The sequence below is a fragment of the Lepidochelys kempii genome, chromosome 6, assembly GCF_965140265.1.
Source record: "Lepidochelys kempii isolate rLepKem1 chromosome 6, rLepKem1.hap2, whole genome shotgun sequence".
In the NCBI taxonomy this organism is placed as follows: domain Eukaryota; kingdom Metazoa; phylum Chordata; order Testudines; family Cheloniidae; genus Lepidochelys; species Lepidochelys kempii.
This window is the reverse complement of record NC_133261.1, coordinates 135103701-135128587: the sequence shown is the minus strand read 5'-3', so window position 1 is coordinate 135128587 and position 24887 is coordinate 135103701.

Genomic DNA, 24887 nt, shown 5'->3' with positions numbered 1-24887 from the left:
GGAAACAAACTAGCTAACCTAGTGAGGTGGGCTTTAAACTAGATTCAACAGGGGCAGGAGACAAAAATCCACAGCTAAATCCAAAACATGGAGCCCTGAGTGAAGGACCAGAATCTGGGGCAGGGACCATAGGCAATCACAACAGTAACAAAGAATACAAAAGAAGGCGAGAGAGAGGGAAGATAACAAATATCTTGGCTGTCTGAACACTAATACCATAAGTATGAGAAGGACTTGGTGGGATAATTCACATAAAGGGCATGTGACGGGTTTGGTTACAGAGACCCCCTTGGGACTTTCACTTGGTGTGCTAAAATTACCTCCGAGTCCATTTTCCCTGCCAGCTTGGGACTCCAGAACCCTGCCTTGTTGAGCCAGACAGGCTAGCCAGCTGTAACACAATCCCAGGTCTGTACTGTGCCCCCAAAGCTGCAGGCTTTAACTGAAAACCACTCAGCAGGTTACCTATCTCCAGCACTCACACACCCAGCTCCCAATGGGATCCAAACCCCAAATAAATCTGTTTTACTCTGTATAAAGCTTATACAGGGTAAACTCATGAATTGTCCGCCCTCTATAACACTGATAGAGAGATATGCACAGCTGTTTGCTCCCCCAGGTACTAATCACTTACTCTGGGTTCAATAATAAACAAAAGTGATTTTATTAAGTATAAAAAGTAGGATTCAAGTGGTTTCAAGAAATAACAGACAGAATAAAGTAAGTTACCAAGCAAAATAAAACAAAACACACAAGTCTAAGCCTAATACATTAAGAAACTGAATACAGATAAATCTCACCGTCAGAGATGTTCCAATAAGCTTCTTTCACAGTCTAGACTCCTTCCTAGTCTGGGCCCAATCCTTTCCCTGATACAGTCCTTGTTAGTTCCAGCTCAGGTGGTAACAAGGGGATTTCTCATGACTGTCAGCCCGCTTGTTCTGCACCACCCCATTTTATAGCTTTGGCCCAAGGTGGGAATCCTTTGTTTCTCTAGATCCCCACCCTTCCTAAATGGAAAAGCACCAGGTTTAAGACAGATTCCAGTAACATGGTCACATGTCCTTGGAGTCCCCAGCCTTCACTCTTCCAGGGCTGGTCTACGTGTACCCAGGAAGGTTTGCAAGTAAACAGAGCCATTCACAACCAATTGTCCTAGTGAATGGGAGCCATCAAGATTCCAAGCCACCAGTAATGACCCACATTTTGCATAATTACAATAGGACTTCAGAGTAATACTTCATATTTCTAGCTTCAGATACAAGAATGATACATTCATACAAATAGGTCGAACACACTCAGTAGATTATAAGCTGTGTAATGATACTTTACAAGAGACCTTTTGAATAAGGCATATTCCAGTTACATCATATTTACACTCATAGGCATATTTCCATAAAACATATAGAGTGCAAGATCACAAGGCATCTTGGTACAGATGGGTACAGCTGGTTCAGGGAGGACAGGCAGGGAAAAGGGGAGGAGATGCTGCTTTTGTGTATCAAAGATCCATACAGGATACGCAATTAGATCTACCCATGGGTCGACTGGAGGATCTTAGGACAAGAAGCAGGCCATTGCGCAGAAAGCTGCAAAATAAGCCACCACTTCAGGTGCCAATCAATAAAGACCTTGATTGCAACATAAGTATTAATGTTTCTATCTTTTTACAACATTTATAAATCAACATTGCTACCTGGGCTTTGGTTTCCAAATGGGGCAGGGGATACAGAAGAGCAGTGCTGCCCCGCACATCCCTCTCTGTATGCCGTGTGCATGTGTGTGTGTTAATTTTCTACCCCACCTGATCCCTTGCTCCCATACAAAGGGGTTGTGGTCTCCACCACCTGAACCCAGATCTCTCCACTCTTGGCCAGGATGGGGGCACCTGCTCTGCTGGAATCCCCTGTGGGGAAGAACACCGCACCCTTTGCTCAAGGGGGTGCGGGATTTCTCCCACCTCTCACATCTTCCGGGTGTGGGTCTCCTGCAGGGGTGGGCTGAGCAGTGCCCCCTCCCCACTGAGCATGCCTGCTGCTGGAGGCTGCAGCAGCCTGGATCGCAGGCACCATCGTGGGGTGAGTGGCCCCCCCAGGCCAGAGCACACAGCCGCCTCTCAGCCTGGTGCATCTGGCGTGCCCCACTCTGAATGCTCCGTGCATCTGCTCTGCCTCCCCTGGCAGGGCCGTGGCTGCGGGGCCACCTCCTGAAGCCTCCCTCCTGCCCAACTCCCCCTGCCCTGCCCTGCCCTGCACCCCAGCTGCACGGTCACCTCCCCAGTCCCTGACACCACACTTCTCCCCTTGCTGCCAGCTCTGGGGAGTCTCTGCCCCTCCGGGACCCCCCAGGGGGCAGTGCCTTCTCGCAGGAGTTCCCCAGGAAGCCAAGGGGGCAGTGGTGCTAGTGATGCTGGGGGTCCCTACTTCTATTTCAGTCTTCCTTCATGAGCCTTGGGAAGAACAGGATTGCATAGATTGCCCTCCACTTGCTAAGAGCACTTGCATTGGGGGGAGGCATTGAGGGGAGAGCAAAGGCACTAGGAACCACTGATCTAGGCAGCCTGAGGAAACAGGAGCTATTGGGAAGAAAGTTGATGGCTTGTGGGTTTTGTAGGGTGCTGTTATGATTGTTCGTTCTCTCATGGTTGGGGTATGGGAAGTTCTATGCAGGACAGGGCAGTAGAACCTATTTTAGGTACCTCTCTAGGCCCGCATTACCCTAGTGTCTGAGCACCTTATAACTTTTAGGATATTTATCCTCACAACACCCCTCAATGCCATTCTCCCCTTTCTACAGATGGTAAACTGAGGCCTTGGTCTCTCTGGGCCTAAGGAGCATTGCAAAGCCTGAGTGACTTAGCCAGTCAAATACATTGATTTCAGTACTTACATCGCTTATGAAAATGGCACTTGGCTGGCTAAGCTACACAGGCCATGCAATACGGTGGATGGAAGCCAAAACCCCTGAAAAGCTGGGCATAAGTGTCTTGCCTGAGGTCACACAGAAAGCCTTTGGCAGAGCCAGGAATTGAACTGAGGTCTGCTCTGATACATCCTCCTTTTCAAAGAGCTCTCCACAGGGAGAACTGGATTCCCGTTCAGAGAGAGACACATTTCCATGAGAAAGTTTCATCCTGGTCAGAAATTGCTGTTGATCTTAATTCAGTTGCAAGCACAGTAGAAATCTTAACTTGACTAACAAGAAAGAGAAACCGTACAAGGGAAGCTGCTTGGGAAGTTTGTAGGAAATTCTCTTAGCTCCATGAAACCAGAGTAATGAGGCTTTATAAAAGTGATGTGCACAGAGAAAACCCACCTCACTTGGGGTCAAGGAAGTAGCTCATCCATTCCCTGTGCTTTCCTCTGCCCACCCTGAGCCCACTCACTTGATGGACCTATGCAGTACCAGAGTAGAAGCCACCTCAGCATTGGGCTGTGAATGCGGAGACCCCAGTGTTGGCTGCCCTGCCATTGTGGGGCTGCAGAGGGCCAAGACCCTTGCATGAGCCATCCCATCAGGTGGAGGCCACTCCTGTGCAGAACAAAGACAAAGGGAGGAGCCATTTTAACAGAGACATTACGCACACACAGAAAGCAGAAGGGTGATCCAACAGGTTGGTCTTCCTATGAAGGAAACTGCAGTGATTAACCAGGTAGAGAGCTCATGGTGAAAGTGGAAGAATTTGACCAACTGAGCATGTTCACCCATATTTCATGAAGTTGCACCAGGGTAAAGTGCTACCGCTATTCTGACAAAAAATTAAACAAGTTTCACCTATAGCCATTTACCACATTCTAAAGAGATATTTATTGTCCCCTTCTGCCCCGGAGGAGTGGAATACCTTGCAAAAAATGCATGAATTGGTATATTTTGCATTTTCTTTAAATGAAAAAAGAATTGTTGGAGGCTTTGCAGGGGTTTGGATTTCTTCATATGACTCATTAGGTACAAGAAACAGTCATAACTCTATGAATGTCATGTTTTAAACACAGCACATTTTCAAAGAGATTTGTCACCATGTCATAGACATCTGCAATGGAACACTAAAACTGATGTTTTTTGCACAAGAATGAGTAAAACTAAAAGAACTCCACCACAATCACACACACACAAGTGTATAGATACTGCAATTGCCAGCCATCAATTGAAAAAAGAATGCTGTTTTTTGTAGCAAACACACAAACTACAATGAAATCAAATCAGAGCTGAAATAATGATGATTCACTTCATAAGAACGGCCCTAATGGTCGGACCAAAGGTCCATCTAGCCTAGTATCCTGTCTTCCGACAGTGGCCAGTGCCAGGTGCCCCAGAAGGAATGAACACGTCACAATGGGGAGAGTTTGTATTTTCATTTGCTAAGAGGTTAGAGACAGCTGTGTGATTGCTGGGGTGCCCCTTCTCTGTAACCTATGCACTATGCTGGTGTAACGAAGAAAACCATGCTGTTAGTGGCTTGCTGGAGGGGCAGCTAGAAATAACTCACCCTTTGGAGTGAGAGAGCTAACAAAACATGTGGCCCAACAGCACCCAGCACACTGGGCTACCACCATTTATCCTTCGCCCCTCCCCATCCCCTTGGTAAATTCGTTGTGGTAGGAGCATGTTTTACATGCTGATGCAGCTTCTAGGGCAGTGGGGCTTCAATCTGGAAACAGACACACTCAAGAGAGTCAATGTCTTAGTTGTACAGGCAGCCAAATGGTAACATCATCCTAAGTCCCTCTCTCTGTATCCCAAAGGCTGGTGCTCAGATACCACAAGGATAGGTGGAGTATGGGGTAAGAGAGGTGGATGGATTAGAGGAGAGAGGACAGTGCTGGGGAGAAGTTTGATGGCATACTACAGGGATGGTTTTTGCAGTTTATGAATTTATCCTACATCTGCTAAGCTTACATGTAATATTTACTATACCTAATGCAAATACACTCATTCTTCTTCCTAGTTCCTCTCTGTTATGCAGTATTAAGAGTGGTCAGAAGTATCTCCTGCACCATGTACAAAGGGTTGCTTGGCTTCAAGGAAAAGGGCAACGGTGATATAAGAGTAAATGTTTTTTTTCTAACAAAAAGAAAAGGAGTACTTGTGGCACCTTAGAGACTAACCAATTTATTTGAGCATAGGCTTTCGTGAGCTACAGCTCACTTCATCCGATGAAGTGAGCTGTAGCTCACGAAAGCTCATGCTCAAATAAATTGGTTAGTCTCTAAGGTGCCACAAGTACTCCTTTTCTTTTTGCGAATACAGACTAACACGGCTGTTACTCTGAAACCTTTTTTTCTAACACGACTCTCTGTGTTCAGTATCCGTGCTTTGGGATTTAGTGCTCAGACACAGGTCCAGGACCCTTCGTTCACCTACTGAAGACCGTTGTAGAGTACAGTTCCCAAGAGTATTGCAGAAAGTGAGTCAGAGAGAAATCTGCATGAGAATACAGAGCATCCTACACCCTGAAAGCTGCAGGTGCTGCAGAGTCTGGTGGGAAATATTACAGTTCTCCAATCATTTCTGTTGTATTAATCTGGCTCCCTTCAGTCCTGCCAATCATGTTTAATGGTGTTTCATTGCAGTGGCTATTACATGCTAATAGTTTGAGGTATTGCTTAATTACTGGACTAGCTTGTTACACTGGAGCCATCTATCAGATGCTGCAAGTCTTATGGCACAGCCCTTTGGACAGCTGCTGCAAAATGAATAAGCAGAATTTGCCAAGGCGACAAACATTTAACCTGACAACAAAGTGGACAGTTTCAGTATTACATACAGAGTGCTCTTCAGATAGTTTCAGGGTGCTCCAGAGAGATACACTCAGTTATTAATTAGAGCTGGCCAGAGAATACAATCTTATATTCACAAAAAAGATTCCTGGTCATGTTGCAAAAAGTTCAAAACACTTGCTTTCCTGTTAAAAAAAATGTTGGTGAAGTTTTAACTGAGGACTCAGTAAATATCTAGAACATTTTTTTTAAAAAAAGCTGGACAATGTTGGCAATTAGGCCTTTAAATTAATTAAATAAACAAACAAACTTTGTCAAAGATTTTCTACCAGCTCTACTATTTATCAAAGACCAGAACTGCATCAGATTTCTTTATAGTAAGTCTGGATAATGTGAAGTGTGACAGAGTCAGGCCAGATGGCTACAAGAGAGTGCTAGAAGGCAGATATATTAGCCCCAGGTTAAGTAGGTCCCTTTTCCCTGGGTAAGGAAAGAGGAAAGGTTCCAGAACAATCAGGAACTTTCTGGAAACAATTAAGGCAGACAAGGTGATTGGAACACCTGCAGCCAATCAAGAAGCTGCCAGAATCAATTAAGACAGGCAGGCTAATCAGGGCACCTGGGTTTTTAAAAAAGGCGCTCACTTCAGTTTATGGTGCGTGTACGAGGAGCTGGAAGAAAAAGGCACAAGAAGCTGAGAGTGAGAAGGTGTACTACTGGAATACTGAGGAGTACAAGCATTATCAGACACCAGGAGGAAGGTCCTGTGGTGAGAATAAAGAAGGTGTAGGGAGGAGGCCATGGGGAAGTACCCCAGGGAGTTGTAGCTGACAAGCAGCTGTTACAGGAGCCACTGTAGACAGCTGCAGTCCACAGGGCCCTGGGCTGGAACCCAGAGTAGAGGGCGGGCCCGGGTTCCCCCCATCCCTCCAACTCCCTACTTGATACAGGAGGAGTTGACCTGGACTGTGGGTTCCACCAGAGGGGAAGGTCTCTGACCTGTTCCCCGATCCACTGGCTGGATCAGCAGAGACTGCAGGTATTGTTCTTATTCCTTTTCCCCATGCTATCCAGTGATGAGGCTAACTGAGTGAATGGCAGATTTGAGCCACAGAAGTGGCCAAACTGAGGGCTGCTGTGAGCCTCGGAGACAAGCAAATCCACCAGTAAGGAGGAGGAACTTTGTTAGAGAAGCAATGTAGTTCTTTAGCTTTTTTTGAAGATGTACAGAAATTCCTGGAGACTGTAAACAGTAGATCTCAATTTTGTGTTGAGGTCTGGAGCTACATCACAGCCATTTACACCTGGTCAGTTGTACTTTGGTGTTTTTTTTTTAAAGCCATGTAGTAAACACTAACAAAATACCCACATCTTATTTTGCCATTAACAGGGGGAAAAAGCAATTTCACTTACACAGATGTTTAACAGTAAGTAAATTAACATTTCTACACAAGCATCAAATCTCTGTGTATGCTCAGCTACTCCTTGCAGTCAGTCTAGATTTTTCTAGACAGTGAAATTAAGCATGGAATTTTCCTCATACTATGAGTTGTGTGTGCACTGCAGTGTACAAGAGCATTATTGTAGAGTAGGGTATCATGAAAACATTTTTGCCATGTTCTACTCATAGTACTTTGCAGAGTTTGCATCTATTTTCTTGTTCGCTTTGGTTGGCTAAACACACGGAATTGACTTCGTTCCTTGCTGGTGCCATGCTCTTACAAACTGCTACTATCTCCAGTTGGGTGGAAGACTATGCCCTATTGGTGGATGAGAACAACATCTCCCCTAGCTCTTTGTCACTGTCCATCTGTACTACAGCAATGCAGTACATCTGGATTTGGAACCATCAGCCCTTGGTAAACTCCAGCTAGCATGAAACAGAGCAGTGAATCAGCTACATGGTCAATAGGGAGCAGAGCTGGGTAAATAACAGATTTTTTTTCAGTTTGCTAGAAGTTTGGAAAAAGTAAAGAGACTTGCTCAACCTGAACCTGAATTTTCTGGCAAATTCAGAGTTCGACACGGTGACTGGGGCCTTGGATTTCGTGGACACAAGGGGAATTTAAGGGCTAAATTTGCAGAACCTGAGGAGGAAGAGGAGAATCTGCACCCTGTGCTAGGGACATTTCCATTGACTTGAGAGCTGATGAGACATTACAAGCACAGCTTTCCACCTAAGCCACTCCAAAGCCTGGCAAGTTCAATTACCAGGCTGAAAGCACTATACCCAGCTGGCCTTTTCCATTACAGCATGGTTGGAAGAGCATGTTTAGTGGGCGAAGGCAAGCCTGACTCTTAGATGGCAAACAGAAGTGAGGTTGTGGGAGAGAGAAAGTAAAGAGACCCACTGGAAGGGATGGAGAAGATGCACTAGCATGAACTTCAGCTCCCCATCCCAGGTATAGATAACTGAATTGGACGGAGGTGGTGATGTCAGCGGATTCTCTCATCAGCAGACTGGTCAGGAAATGGATGGCTCAGGGATGTGATGGAGGAGCCCTGCAAGTAGCTGGTCTCAGCATTCATACTGGAGAAGCTCATTTCTTCTGTAAACTAATCTTCCCACGCTGGAACAGTTGTTCAGTGACCAGTTGTTCAGTGATCAGTTGTTCAGTGACCCCCCCACAGAAAAACAACATCCAGGAAATGTGAGAGTCATCTTATCCCATCAAAGTTATCCAAATATCAACCAGAAATTCCAGTTATAAATGTGTCATCTTAACTCCTTCTTTGTCTGTTGCTGTAACAATTGTGTAACCTAAACAGGAAATGGTAAAAAACTTGTCAGTGCTTTTAGCTTAAAACGTCCGGTTTGTACCAGTCTACGTTTTATTTACAATTAGTTTAACAGCCTGAGCTTTACCCACTCTATTTTTAAAAATCAGATTTTTAATTTTTTTTAAAAGAAGCCTATTTAAAATTTCAAATTGACAACCTATGTTAAGGCTGAGATTTAGAATCATTTAAATTAAATTATCAGGATTACATTTTTGTTGTCAAGTTTTAAAGAATTTCAGATCACTGACCTGGTGGAAGTCACTGGCTTTGGTTCCAGGTTTCTTAATCTGTTGATGTGCTAAACCAACAGCAGGTGCAGTAAGAACATTTCATTTCTGTTTATCCAACTAGTTTAGTTCAGTAACCAGTTTATTTAAAGTTAAGAAACCAATTGAAAAAAAAAAAACAGAAAAGCTTGTTTTCTTCTTCTAATTTGTGAATTAAAACTAGATGGGAAGAGGAGATCTACTAGTTGTAAAGTTAGTTCAATTATTAACTACACAATAGCAGTTTCCTTATCAGTTTTAAGTGCAAAACATTGATAAAGTTTACATATTTAGCATATTCAAACTAGTTTTATTTAAAATTAGAATGAACTTTGTGCATTTTAATTTTAATTCCCAGATAGATGGACACAAATCAGAAGTTAAATCTAGCAAATAAATGCATCAGTCACCATTTTTGAACATAATTAAATGTAAAAATGAATTCGAATAAGTGAAAGTTAAGCTACATAAATTACTTAACTAAGTGGGTTGTAACAGGGTCGAGCCAGATGGCTACAGGAGAGTAATAGAAGGCAGATATATTAGCCCCAGGTTAAGTTGGTCCCTTTTCCCTGGGTAAGGTAACAGGGAAGGTTAGATTAGAAGGCTGATTAGAACATCTGCAGCCAATCAAGATGCTACTAGAATCAATTAAGGCAGGCTAATCGGGGCACCTGGGTTTAAAAAGGAGCTCACTTCAGTTTATGGTGCGTATGTAAGGAGCTGGGAGCAAGAGGTGCTAGGAGCTGAGAGTGAGAACGCGGACTGTTGGAGGACTGAGGAGTACAAGCATTATCAGACACCAGGAGGAAGGTCCTGTGGTGAGGATAAAGAAGGTGTTGGGAGGAGGCCATGGGGAAGTAGCCCAAGGAGTTGTAGCTGTCACACAGCTGTTCCAGGAGGCACTCTAGACAGCTGCATTCCACAGAGCCCTGGGCTGGAACCTGGAGTCGAGGGCGGGCCCGGGTTCCCACAAACCTCCCAACTCCTGGTCAGACACAGGACGAGTTGACCTGGACTGTGGATTCATAAAAATGAATCCAAACTAAGGGCTGCCGTGAAGCTCCAAGGCGAGCAAATCTGCCAATAAGCGCAAGACCCACCAAAGTAGAGGAGGAACTTTGTCACAGGGTATAGATATTATGTATCCCCCTGCTTAACAGAGAGAAGCACCAAATTTAGTGTAGAAGCGATATTCAGGTTCAAATCAATGTTTTAATGGTTATCAACAAAGGAGAATCAACCTTTCTTTAGGAGAAAAAAGTACAGTTGCAAAACAATTAAAATAGGTGATTTAAATCAATGGTATCCTGCTTGCTGACTTAAATTGTGATTAAAACTGGTGATTCAAGTCACTCGGATTTGAATCAATCCACCTTGCACTCAGAGGAAGTTAGAATAAGCCTTTTGCACAAGAGGTAGGTTGAGGAGGATCGTGATAGATGGTATCAGAGGCCGCATAGAGATTGAAGGGAAGGATCAAGTACAGCCATGAGACTTGGCCAGGTATTTGGTTATAAAAAACCCAGCATTACAGCTCCTATGCCAGCACAATTTTTCTAATTTAGGTCTGATTTCGGTCTTTTGCACCAAGAACTCAAGTGAATTTCATTCCAATTTTGGGTGACTAAGGAATTCAAGATTTGTCCCGACATTTAGATCTCCTGTCCTGTATTTGACTTCAAAATAAAATCTAATTCTCTCATTTTAAGTCTCACTATTCAGAAAGTCTGCAGAATTTGTTCATAAGAAGAAAACATACTACGTTGAAACTGAATATTTTCTGATTTAGACTACAGGATCAAAACACTCTGCCATGCTTCTTTGGAACTTCAGTCTATGAGATGTCAGTGACATTACACATTTTTCTTCTTTGTATAGGCCTTAGCTAATTTAAAAGGTTATATTCAAATGGCTGTATTTTAAAGAATCCTTACTGAGGTTACAGGGACAAACCATCCCAACATGTAGAAAGAATAGTAAATATGACAAGCGACCAGCTTGGCTTAACAGTGAAATCCTTGCGGATCTTAAACACAAAAAAGAAGCTTACAAGAAGTGGAAGATTAGACAAATGACCAGGGAAGAGTATAAAAATGTTGCTTGGGCATGCAGGAGTGAAATCAGGAAGGCCAAATCACATCTGGAGTTGTAGATAGCAAGAGATGTTAAGAGTAACAAGAAGGGTTTCTTCAGGTATGTTAGCAACAAGAAGAAAGCCAAGGAAAGTGTGGGCCCCTTACTGAATGAGGGAGGCAACCTAGTGACAGGGGATGTTGAAAAAGCTAATGTACTCAATGCTTTTTTCGCCTCTGTCTTCACGAACAAGGTCAGCTCCCAGACTACTACACCGGGCAGCACAGCATGGGGAGGAGGTGACCAGCCCTCTGTGGAGAAAGAAGTGGTTCGGGACTATTTAGAAAAGCTGGACGAGCACAAATCCATGGGGGCTGGATGCACTGCATCTGAGAGTGCGAAAGGAGTTGGCGGATGTGATTGCAGAGCCATTGGCCATTATCTTTGAAAACTCATGGCGATCGGGGTAAATCCTGGACAACTGGAAAAAGGCTAATGCAGTGCCCATCTTTAAAAAAGGGAAGGAGGAGGATCTGAGGAACTACAGGCCAGTCAGCCTCACATCAGTCCCTGGAAAAATCATGAAGCAGGTCCTCAAGGAATCAATTCTGAAGCACCTAGGAGAGGAAAGTGATCAGGAACAGTCAGCATGGATTCACCAAGGGCAAGTCATGCCTGATTAATCTAATTGTCTTCTATGATGAGATAACTGGCTCTGTGGATGAGGGGAAAGCAGTGGACATGTTGTTCCTTGACTTTAGCAAAGCTTTTGACACAGTCTCCCACAGTATTCTTGCCAGCAAGTTAAAGAAGTATGGGCTGGATGAATGGACTATAAGGTGGATAGAAAGCTAGCTAGCTTGTCAGGCTCAATGGGTAGTGATCAATGGCTCCATGTGTAGTTGGCAGCCGATATGAAGTGGAGTGCCCCAAGGGTCGGTCCTGGGGCTGGTTTTGTTAAATATCATCATTAATGATCTGGAGGATGGTGTGGATTGCATGCTCAACAAGTTTGCAGATGACACTAAAGTGGGAGGAGTGGTAGATACGCTGGAGGGTAGGGATAGGGTACAGAGGGCCCTAGACAAATTAGAGGATTGGGCCAAAAGAAATCTGATGAGGTTCAACAAGGACAAGTGCAGAGTCCTGCACTTAGGACGGAAGACTCCCATGCACCGCTACAGACTAGGGACCGAATGGCTCGGCAGCAGTTCTGCAGAAAAGAGACCTAGGGGTTACAGTGGACGAGAAGCTGGATATGAGTCAACAGTGTGCCTGTGTTTCCAAGAAGGCCAATGGTATTTTGGGCTGTATAAGTAGGAGCATTGCCAGCAGATCGAGGGACGTTATTGTTCCCCTCTATTCGACATTGGTGAGGCCTACCCATCAGTTCCCTGAGGGAGTCAAAGTCTGCTTTCCTGAAGTCCAGGGTCCGTATTCTGCTGCTTCCCTTTCTTCCCTGTGTCAGGATCCTGAACTCGACCAACTCATGGTCACTGCCTCCTAGATTCCCATCCACTTTTGCTTCCTCTACTAATTCTTCCCGGTTTGTGAGCAGCAGGTCAAGAAAAGCTCTGCCCCTAGTTGGCTCCTCCAGCACTTGCACCAGTAAATTGTCCCCTACATTTTCCAAAAACTTCCTGGATTGTCTGTGCACCGCTGTAGTGCTCTCCCAGTAGATATCAGGATGATTAAAGTCGCCCATGAGAATGAGGGCGTGCAATCTAGTAGCTTCTGCGAGTTGCCAGAAGAAAGCCTCATCCACCTCATCCCCCGGTCCGGTGGTCTATAGGAGACTCCCACCACTACATCACAGGATTGGTCCTGCTTTGAGCAGGGGGTTGGACTAGATGACCTCCTGAGGGCCCTTCCAACCCTGATATTCTATGATTCTGTCATTTCTCAGTAAATTGGATTAAAGTATACGTAAAGGTAAGCATAAAACAAAAATGAACTAACAGTGTAAAGCCATTAACTACATCTCATTTATTACTACTGAATGGTTAACAAGAAAGCTAAGCTGTTGCAAGTATTAAGGAATTAAATAAATGGAAGGACAATAGGCTGAGATTAGTTATTGTCTGAATATTCAAGTATTAAGTAGTAATCTTGAGAGGCAGAAAATCTGGTTAAGTGTAGATAGCAGGTTCAAATCAGGCACTTGATAAGTATTTCACCTGCACAACAATCCAAGAATGCATGCATATGCATGGAGGGAGAGTTTCTATTAGTAACTAGAAATAATCACAGGTTCAACATAATTCCTAAACAGCAGCTCTCGTCTGGGGAGAGCCATTCTAGGTGAGCAAAGGCTCTTGAGTAGCTCCAACACAATCCAGACACGGCAGGATTTTGCAAATTTGGTGTCAGGTTGTCACCTGGACAGAGTATCATTAGCAGTCCCAGTGAAGTTTCTGGGTATGTTCACAGACGGGATTGCTCAGCATGAGTACCAGCCCAGCCCTTTGAAATGTAACAAGGTATTTTAGTGACAGAATCTGCAATAAGACTGTACAGACAGGTTTCCAAACTGAAATGGCAACATGTAACTTCACATTTTTCACTCAATCTGCATGTTTATTCTTTAGGCTCCTTACATTGCTAGGCTGGTTGAAGTTGCAGTTTTTATACCCAACATGGAAAAAACAGAAGCTACATACAACTCCCCCAGCAAGACAGATTTCCACCCCCTGCCCCCATTATATAGCTGGGAAAGGTGGCAATGATTTATGTTCCTAATGGATGAGCATCTGCAGTGTAAGTTGACTACACAGGGTCCTGGGTTAGGTGCATATTCGGCACTTTGATAGTCCTGTGGAGCTCTCGGAGCCAATTTTGTTTTGAAGGGGGGCAGTGGAAATACTAGAGGGCTGCTCCCCGCGAAAGCTGTCCCCTGACGCCGCTGCTCTGGAAGCATGAGTGGCAGCACTCTTCCTCTTCTTGCAGGTTGGGTGGAGGGGAGCGGGCGCCTCAGCAGGCCCAGCTGGCAGTGAAGCCACTGTGGGTGGCAGTCTGTACAGGGAGACGCAGCACGGTTGTTTATCTGGAAGCATTTTCCCCTTTCTGTTGAGCCGTGGCTAAACAAATCCTGATGTTGAACTATTTTAATTCTGAACATTAAACGGTAGAGCTCGGGTTTATCCATCTGTTCCCTTACTGCATGTGCGAACACCACATCCGGCTAGCAAAACTGATTTTGCACACGTTCATACACATGAGCTCCTTTGACTTCTGTAGAGAATAGATTTAGTCTTCACCAGCCTCAGACTCTTGCCTGGTAGAGTGAGGGCTAGATCATTTCACAGCAGAGACAAAACTAGAATGCAAATTCACAATTGGCTCTCGTTGGCTAGGCTGCCTTGCCAACAGCTGTCACTGTTCTACTGGTCCCTTTTTATAAGAACAGGAACGCCAGGTTTCAATTAGCCCTCAGGGAAGGCATTAAAGAAAAACCCTCTCCGACAGTTCCTATATCAATAATTCAGTATTGTGACTAGATTGTTCTCTGAACTTCTGTTGTGTGTTAGCTGATTTGGGGAGAAGAGCCATAAAGTCCTGCGACACATTTAGCCTCAGATAAGAGCCAACTTGGACTTGTCAGTTAGAGCTTGACAATTAACCAAATCTTTTCATGTGTCAGTACATTCTGATTCTGGCTGGGACTGGAAGCAGATGTGACGAGGCATTACGAGGAGGCTAGTCTTACTGTATTTCCAGCCCAGAGATTTGATTTTTGTCCAAATTCACATCAATAAGATGCCTATTCATTTCACGAGGAGAGGGAGTCCCAGTGCCAAATAAAGAGGTAATATGATTCCTGTCACTAGGATGAGGTCACAGAAGATCCTTCCCCTCCCTCCCACCACAACAGAGCATCTGTCAGGGACCTTGGAACTTCTGATTCACTGGCCATTGCAACTTGGGTGTATCACACAACTGTTATTTTCTTGATTGCCAAAGCAGCATATAAGTTTCTTGACATGCAAATATTTGATTTTGTAAGCCAGTGCCCTGGAAGTCTTAGAAAACTGACGGAAATGCTTATAAAAATCCACAGCTTTTATGCATTCTGTGCATGCAAAATTTAAAAGAAATACATTAAAATGTTACAAGACATATCCCCTACTATAAGAGAGAATGAAAGCTTCAAACTGATGCACTTTGCATGCACTGAATATCCCCCGACACATACACATTCCTGTGTGTCATTAGAAGCAGAGCAAAGCAATGCAGTATGCAAGACCCAGCACAGGCTGACCTTGGTTTCTTGTATCTGAAAGTGGGTCAGATAAGCAAGAACAAGAGTGAAGTCACTGAACTCCATGTGATCTGTGTGATATACTCTCATCAGCATTTCCAACTCCTATGATTTTTTTGGCGGGGTGGGGTGAAAGCAGGAGCTAGAGGGGGATTGGCTCATGATTTGTGAATGCTTGGGGCTGGGGATACAACCATGTGAACAATAAAACAAAATATTTAGAACAAAGCAGGTTCATTCTGAATTCCTGAGACAATGCAGTGTGCTGCCAAATTGTGTCTGGTTGAGTCAAGTTATAGTTTTGACTATTATGAAATTTTCTTCAAATTGATAGTTTTTGGTAGTAATAATTAGGGATTATTTTCTACTATGGGAAGCAAGCTACATATAACATTTTGCAGTAAGCATTTCAAATTATCATGATTTTCATTTCTTTTTAAGTGAAAAGTCAATTATTGTTTTGAAGCTTTGTTTAAGCCTACAGCAACTTCTGAACCCTGACATGTTCGTTCTAAAAAACCCATGCTCATTAGCAAACATCTGAGTTTCTTCACTGAGGATCCGATTCAGCAATATAAATATAGGTTACCTCCACTAAAGTCAATGGAGTTACTCCAGATTTACGTTGGGTACCAGATTAGAACTTTAGCTCCATGGTTCTGGTCCTGAACTCCTGTACTCTAGCAAAGCCCCATTGACTTCAGTGTGTCATGAAATCAATGCGAGTTTTGCCAGAGCACAGAACAGAGTAATAACCTTTGTTTTTTTGTTCCTTAGGGTTGAGTTTTGCCTATAGACATGTGCTTCCTTGTTATGCTCCCACCACACCCAAAGCAGCTAGATACAAACAAGTTCTCTTGCTGGAAGGTTGCCATATACCACTATTTTCTTTAGAATTTAGAACACCCAAGAACCCCCAAACAGGAAGACAAAGCAGTCTGCTCCCCAAAACCAGGCACTACTCACCCCACCTTACTCTAGACTCTCTGCTGACTGACTGCAAGCTCTCGTACAGAGCCCTCTAGTCTACAAGCAGCACTAGGAAACCCCTTACAAATTAATGTGACAACCTACAATTCCCACAGCTTTCAAATACACCACATGCCTCCCCTCCCTTTCTAGTAGGATCTCTTGATACATCTCTGTTCATGAGCAAGGCACCCCAAAGAGCTGTTCACTGCATTTGGTTCCAAGTGTTCAGCGACTATGTAGAATCATAGAATATCAGGGTTGGAAGGGACCTCAGGAGGTCATCTAGTCCAACCCCCTGCTCAAAGCAGGGCCAATCCCCAACTAAATCATCCCACCCAGGGCTTTGTCAAGCCTGACCTTAAAAACCTCTAAGGAAGGAGGTTCCACCACCTCCCTAGGGAACCCATTCCAGTGCTTCACCGCCCTCCTAGTGAAATAGTGTTTCCTAATATCCAATCTAGACCTCCCCCTCTGCAACTTGAGACCATTACTCCTTGTTCTGTCATCTGCTACCACTCAGAACAGTCTAGATCCATTCTCTTTGGAACCCCCTTTCAGGTAGTTGAAAGCAGCTATCAAATCCCCCCTCATTCTTCTCTTCTGCAGACTAAATAATCCCAGTTCCCGCAGCCTCTCCTCATAAGTCATGTGCTCCATAAGTCATGTAGTTTCAACAATGACTGTAACACCAATTGCCAGCAAGATTCAGCCATGCTGCTACGAAAATGCAAGCTCAGCACTCTGGAGTGGGCCCTCAATCTCAGGAGGGTTGGGTGCTTCCAACTAATGGAAAGAGAATATTGGCCATTACACAAGCATTATCCTCTTTCTTTTTCAAAAGGGATCAAGGGCCATTAACAGCCTCCGCACCCCACCCAAAAGGATATTGGCTTAACTTTGGATCTGCAGGATCGGCCCTCTAGCACCACATGACCGGATGAGGGTGCCAATGTGACATCTCAATAAAAAATTCAAAGTTCCTCTGAATGTTCTCTATCATGCCCCGCCAGTTTCTACCCCTGGGTTATTGTCCTGCCAGATAGCTCATGACCTAGGATGTTTGACAAACAAACAAGGGCATGGAGAGGAACAGGGTGGAGGCTAACAGAACCCAGCTGGGTTCTCCCCACAACCATAGTAATATAAGTCACTGCAATGTCTGGATGTTCCCCCCATGCCTCTGTTGGCCCACAAGTCCCTCCCAATGGAGGAATTCCATTGGCATGGGAGAGTGGAAACTGGGCATTCCCGCATTCCTACACAGATCAGTCCCACGTAGGGGATAACTGTACTGGGGATTTTTTAATTCTCAAGGCTTACTATCCCCACGAGTTTCTATGTTGTGGCGAACACAGCTGTATCCCTTTGAAGTTCAGGTGCACTTGAGGTCGGGTGCCAACACACGAGCATTGGTGGTGCATACTGTCAGTTTTGCTTGCTACATGGAGATGCATTTTGTCTGGTGATGTTAGAGGGCAACCGCAAAGGAGTTAAGCCTCAAGACCAATCTGCATGAGTCAGCTCAGACATCTTTGCATCGTGAGCCCTCCATGCCTGAAGATGACGTTGATTGTGTTTTCTCGTCTGCTGAACAGCTTGCCTTAAGGTGCCACCTACAACAAAAATAACTTTCCCCTTCCTTTCACCTCAGCTCACTCACCTACGAAGAGAAAACAGCACACGGCTGCTGTGAGAATACATGTTGCTTAAATCTGCTCCTTCCCTTTGGGCCTGTGAGGTAAGCAGGCAGGCAGGCCTCTCTGTTGCCAGGTTTTTGGACAAGGAGGGCAAAATACCCCCATTAATGAAAAGCCAGTCTTCAGCCCCTGCCAGGTCAAAGCGCACTCACTCCGCCAGAGGCAGCCTCTAGAACTGGGCAATTTGGAAGAGACAAATAGAGCCAAAAGCTAAGTTTATAACTGCAGTGCCACTAGCGTTGGTCAGTTCTGGACGGAGCTCGTGCTCAGGAGGGGAGTTCAGCAGGCAGCACTGTTCTGCTACTGGTTACAGCCTGGACACGTTTCCCTAGGCCTCAGAGCAGGTGCAGAATGGAAAGCAGGAGGGGAGTTCCCTGCACTGCCTCATTAGCGAGCCTTAACCTCAGACTCCAGGAGCCAGACGGCAGCTCAATCCCCCCAGAGGTTCACTCCTGCACTGTGTCACTACCGCGGGAAGGCTCAGGATGAGCGCTGACCTCAGGACAACAATTACTTTTCACAGCAACTTTTGCAAGTGTGGCCCCAGACTTAGGAGACCCAGGCTCAAGGCTCCACTCTGCCTGATTCAGAGCAGAGCTTGTCATCCCAGGTCACACTCAATCAGGTAGAGCAGGGACTTGCAGCTGGGTCTCCTGCATCACAAGGCCAATGCTGTAACCACCAGGTTAGAGCATCCATCTCAGCGGTTCCCTCTAAAACCTTCTGGACAAACATCAAAACATTTGATCTCCATGGAGCATTTCAGCTTCGGTGAGACAGCATCATTCACCGTCATTTCATTCCATCAGCGTTCTGCACTGCTCTTACCCAGAGCCCCGACTCTCAGGGTCAGCAGCACACAGGCCAGCAGACCGCTTCACACAGGTGCTGGTTTATCAGAGCCTGCACTTGGGGCATGTGCTAACCTGCAAAGGCAAATCAACACCTAATTCCCCATTCCAGGAGTGCTACCCCGGTTCTGACAGAGCCAGCAGAGATGTTGGGCCAAGTTAGCTGCCTTCCCACGGTTAGTTCTAGTCTGGTTTATGCTGGTGTAAAGTCGGCAGTAGCTCAGTGTGTAGTGAGAACACTGCACAGGCAGGTAATGTCGGAGAGAAAGAGAACACGACAAAGCTTAATCTTTGCTGCAGCAATTCTCTCCCACCACGGGGCGGGGGGGGGGATCCTACACTGTCTCCTCTACTCAGCAAGGGTGGTGGCTGGTACCACAACATTTAATCTTGATACTTTCACTGCTAGCTGTAAAATCAAGCTAAGACGTGCAAAGCAGAACAGTTGTGCTCGTGCCCGAATACCAGTTATTGAATTACACACACTTAGCAGCTGGCTTTACAAAGTGGATTAAAACCAAACAGCAGCAGGATTTTCAGTCATGACATTTGATTTTGTTCACAGCACCTTGTGACTTTCACACCCGTTATCTAATGAGCCGTCACCATAACTCCTTCTGACAACACATTGTGTTCTGTTAGCAGCCAGGTGACTAAAGCCCTTTATCTAGGGGGCAGCAGCAGGGCAGGGTTCCTCACACACGCTGCCCTGATCGGTGTGAAGGGAACTTCGGTCTCCATGGGCCTCTCTGCTGTGTCTGCCAGTTGGCATAAGAGCGGTGAGCTGGAAGCGAGACCCACGAAACCCATCTCAGTCAGGGGCTACCAGGCATCTCGTAGATGGGAACAATTGTTAACCCTCCTGTGTGGTGCTGGATTCACACTGGTGACCGACAGACAGGCCAAAGGCTCAGAAGCCTCTGATTAGAAACACCTCCCGGCTCCAGCTCCCCGCGCGGTAGTGTTACACAGCATGGGTTATGCCTGGATACCGATTCTGGTAAAAACCTGCACCCCTGTTCAAAGTAGCTGCCTGGTACAAAACCGACGTGTAGTCCAGCCCCTACACAGCCAGGATCTGCCCCTCTCCACACACAGACAATGTCTCCAAGGCGCTCAGTCTGCCATCCCCTGCTCTTAGAGGGAGTCCCCATTAGCCAAAATACAACTAATATGAACGCAACATCCAGATTCTCTTCTGAATACAACATACCACCATGTCAACACTTATCCCAGGGTCCTCACACAACATACCCCTACCCCAAGAAGGATCATCTGCTAGGTTTGAGCCCAGTCTTTAGATAGCCCAGGCCTCCTACTTCAGCTCCAGGAGTAACTCGGGGGTGGGGAAGATGTGTGCAGTCAGGATCACCTGTCAAGAGCAGACCATAAAGAGAGACACCTCTCTGAACTATTAGGGCATTGGGTTACCAGGATTCCTAGCTCTGAGAGCAGATTGTGGCCTAGTGGTTAGACACAGCATAGCCAAGTGTCAGAACAGTGCCCTTTCTCGGCCGAGTATTGAATCACACAGCTCTATAGCTAAATGAGTGGGAACCTCTACATTTGAGCTAAAGGCAGTAGCAAATTCAGCCCACAGAGGGATTTACATGGTCAAGAGAGACAAAGATCCCCATTTACCATGGGTTCATCAAGCACATAATCTGGCCCATTTCATCTGAAAGACAGTGGGGCGCAGTGCATGAGAGTCAGGTCTGTGGTTCCAGTCCTGTTCTGCCTGCAGGTACTTCTCCAGCCTTCCTGCTACCTTACCCCTGGGGTGGGGGAAGGAGACGCGCCTCCCCTCAGGCTGGGCAATCAGGCCTTGACTAACTAGGACTGAAGTGCATGGACCTGTTAAGATATTTAATGAACTGAGTTTATTGTAACAATGGAGTAGCTGCGAGCTGGGAAGTGTCTGCCTCATAGCGAGGTTCCCATCCTTCATAGGGAATACAGATTTTTATTCAGTACACATCTGACATTGAACATTAATTTGTCGGGCATTTGGTAAATTCCTTTTTGTATGACATGGCAGACTATTAAGAATTAACGTTAATGACTTTGAAAGTGATATTTCTCATATTTCCCACCAACTCACTGGCATCCAGAGAGGGAGGTTAAGATTTTGCAGTCCTGAAGGAGTTAATTCTATGTCCTTCCCCATTCTCACTGGGATTAGTTAAAGCACCCTCGGTTTTCATGCCTTCCATAGCCCTATAGTGCCCCAGAAAGTTGGCAAAAGGCTATAGACTGACTTACAGTACAATACTTTAACCGTGGCATGCCAGAATCTGGAGCTCCTCCAAGAAATAAGTTAAAAAGCAGAATTTTCACTCACATATCCCACAGGGAGACTGCTGAAGCCGAAGTGTGTCATGCAAAAGGCTACTCCTGAAGTAATTTGTGGGGCTCTGTGCAGTTCCTAGTGGACAGGTGGCTATGCCCCAAAGTACTAAGGTGCACCCTTAGTGGAAGTCCAGCAGAGAGCCAAGAACTGAACAGGCACAGAAGCTAAACAGGAATGGATATGAAGAGTATCCAGAGCCATCATGACTAACACATGCACAATATAAGGCAGTGGCTCTAAACCTTTCCAGGCTACTGCACCCCCTTCAGGGATCTGATTTGTCTTGCGTAACCCCCCCCCCCCAAGTTTCAGCTCACTTAAAAACTATGTGCTTACAAAATTAGACGTAAAGAATACAAGCGTCCCAGCACACGGTTGGTGAAATATCGCTGACCCGCTCAGTTTTACCAGCTAATTATAAAATAAATCAATTGGAATATAAATATTGCACTTAGGTGTCAGTGGATAGGACACAGAGCAGGACAAACGAGTCATCGTCTGTGTGAAATTTTCGTCTATACGGACTTCGCCAGTGCTTTTTGTGTAGCCTGTTGTAAAACCAGGCAAATCTCTAGATGAGTTGATGCACCCCCTGGAAGACCTCTGCGTATCCCCTGGTTGAGTACCACTGCTATGAGGGATCTTAAGCTTCATGCATCATGGCTGAAGTCAGTCTCTCTCAGCAAGAAAAATCTAATATGGGGCAGATTTCCCTACAGCTGCCCCGGGGGAGGGGGGGGAGGCGTGTTTCTAACTTACACCTTCCTCTGAACCATTTGGTTCTGGCCAGTGCCAGATTGACTCCAGGACCAGCTGGATCTCAGGTCTGGAACAGTCTGCTAACTTCTAACCCCTGGCTCCTAACCTTTCCAGTTACTAGGGCTGGACACAGAAAAAATTAAACTGCACGGGAACATGGAGAAATGCAAGGACTGAAGTCAGCAGGAGACAAGGAGGAGGATCTTATAAGAAAGTGTGGAAGCCAGTGTGGAAGATGGTAACATGGCAGACCTCCAACACTGCATAAGAGAGAGCCAGTAACTATTAAATCCTTAGACCCAAGCTAGAAAGTCTAAATACAATTGCACCTAAGAGGCCCATCCACCAAAAAACCCAGGAACACCCTGAAAAACAGCTAACCACTAAGTTCTCCCCAAGGCTTTCCCTGAACTCAGTCCCTATGGCCTCAGCATCATCAAAGCAAACAACCCCCACAAAGCACCACCCAGGGGGCTCAAATATACACTCACCGCTGTGTTAGAGGCTCCTGCTACAAGCACCCTGCTTTCCCCTGGCTGGCTCCCTAGGCAGCCCCAGCAGCTTGTCCCCGACTTCCCCTGCCTCCCCCTCCTGTTTTTTGCCCCAGAATGGTTTACAGGGAGGCCAATGGACTCCAGCTGCTGCTGGTTCTGGCCCATTAACTCTTGCCGCTCCACTCAGAGCCTTAGCCCAGAACTCGGCTGTTCCTGAGCAACCTGCTTCCAGACAGCAGTAACCCCCAGCAGGAGGGATAGCTGCAGCCTTGGTAAAAACAAAGCAGTTCTGCATCCTACTTAGGGCATTTTCTTCTCTTTCCTCTTTTTAGCCACGCTTCGCTTGCTCAGCCTGGTTGTCCAGGGGGAAGGCTCAGACAAAGCAGTCACTATCCACTGCATGCCAGCTGGTGCTGGGACATACAGTAAGGCTGGACAAGTGTAACCAATCCATGGGGAACCATAGATCATGCTCTCAGCCCACACCTCTCTCAGGGCTATTTTATGGCAGTCTGTCGCTGTGATTCTTCCAGGCTCCTGGTGCTGTCCCCAGCACTCGCTGCTGTGGGGCCTTGTTACAAACTGCTCACAAATTGTTATCGTTATGTGGATTATGATAGTGTCCATTGGCCCCAGTCAGTGCCCCCTTGTGCTGGGCATTGTATAAACCCTTATCAAAGTGTTCCTGCCCCTTGGAACTCACAGTCTGGGCCCAAGATTCAGCAAGGAGGAGATCACGAGAGACTTGGCAGAGAGTGGTGTATTGTACCGTAACAGTACTAATAATCTGCTTGCCTCCATGCAATGGAAAAGATTTGCACCAGTCATGTATGACACTACAGATCTCCCCGACCCTTTGCCGCTGTGCAGGGGCCCCGGTAGTGGGGGACCTGGTGTGGTTCTGTGAAGAGAGGCAGGTCTCAGGCCAGATGTTGCGGGTAACATGAACACCAGTTTCATAGTGGTGAGCCGCATGCAGTGTGAGTTCCGTAGGCAGCACTGGGCACCACTGTGAGAGATGGCCTGAGGCAGGCAAGGCAAGAAACTCGCATCATCTGCCCCAGAAAGGGGCCAGGTATGAGCCCCCAGAGGCATCTTCAGCTAGACAGTGGGCAAGAGTGGGAGTAGAAGAGAGGGAGAAAAGTTGCGTGTGAGAGCAAGAAAGAGAAGGAGAAAGAGCGTATAGATTCATAGAGTCCAAGGCCAGCAGGGACCATTCTGATCAGCTAGCCTGACCTTCTGCATAGCACAGGGCACAGACCTGCTCCAAAATAATCCCTAGAGCAAATCTCAGAAAATCATCCAATCTTGATTGAAGAATTGTCAGCGATGGAGAGTCCACCACAACCCTGGGTAAGTTGTTCCAATGGTTAATTCCTCTCACCATTAAACATATACACCTTATAACTGCTGGGAGGAGGTAGGAAGAAAGGGATAGTTCAATAGGGAAACCTCTCCTCCGCAGTACGTACACATGGGATATATTTTGTCACAGCAATCATGCATTGCAATGATCTTAAACACCCTAGTCACCCATCCAAATACTAATTTGTTATCAAAATATAAATATAAAATTGATTAAAATCACCCAAATAAAAGTATTTGAAATGGAAATGTAGCTAAGATGAAAAGATGAGGAGATGAATGTGGAATCTAATGAGGTTATTTAAAACACTTTAAGATTACTTTGATTCTTCATACTAATTGCCAGGATTTAAATATGCATCAGGATTAAAATTTAGGAAGGCAGCGATGTTTGCTTTGAGCAGTCCTTTCAGTCTGTCATTCTCGGACAACCACAACGAAATTCCATACAGGCATGAGACTCTTTGGGGATATCTAGGGTGAAACACTCGTCCCATTGAAGTCTTGAGGGACCCAATCATGCTCCCAGTGATGACAGCACCAAAACTCCTACTGATTCTACCCACCTTTGCAGCATTTTAAAGTTATGCAAACCTAGGCACTGGGTCACAGCCTATTGAGCCATCACACAGAATCGATATAGCGCATTGGTGCCGCGGACACCATACACTCCAAAGTCATGATGATCAGCGTCTGTCCTGAACAGTTTACAGTCTAAGGCCCTGATCCCGCGCTTGGCAGATAGACACCTCTCCACCGTCAAACCTGCCAATACAGGATGTCCCACATGGGACAAAACGGCCAGGATGTGGCGGATTTCCCACCAGAGCAAGTGCCCTGGGACACCATACTGTATATTGTAGCTCCTTCTTTATTAGGCCTGCAAGGGCAGGGCTCACAAAGGGGAGGAGTGCTCACTTAGCTGAAAACTCAGCAGCCTGTCAGTTTCAAACCCCATTAAAGGAATGAGAATCTGCCAATTATTAATGGTACCTAAATCCCATTAAAACCAGCTGTTATTAAGAGCATTGCCACGCTCCTCCTTCCCTTCACCCCTTTACTTAGCCCTGCTCTACACTAGGAGTTTAGGTTGAATTTAGCAGCGTTAAATCGATGTAAACCTGCACCCGTCCACACGATGAAGCCCTTTTTTTCGACTTAAAGGGCTCTTAAAATCGATTTCCTTACTCCACCCCTGACAAGTGGATTAGTGCTTAAATCGGCCTTGCCGGGTCGAATTTGGGGTACTGTGGATGCAATTAGACGGTATTGACCTCCGGGAGCTATCCCAGAGTGCTCTA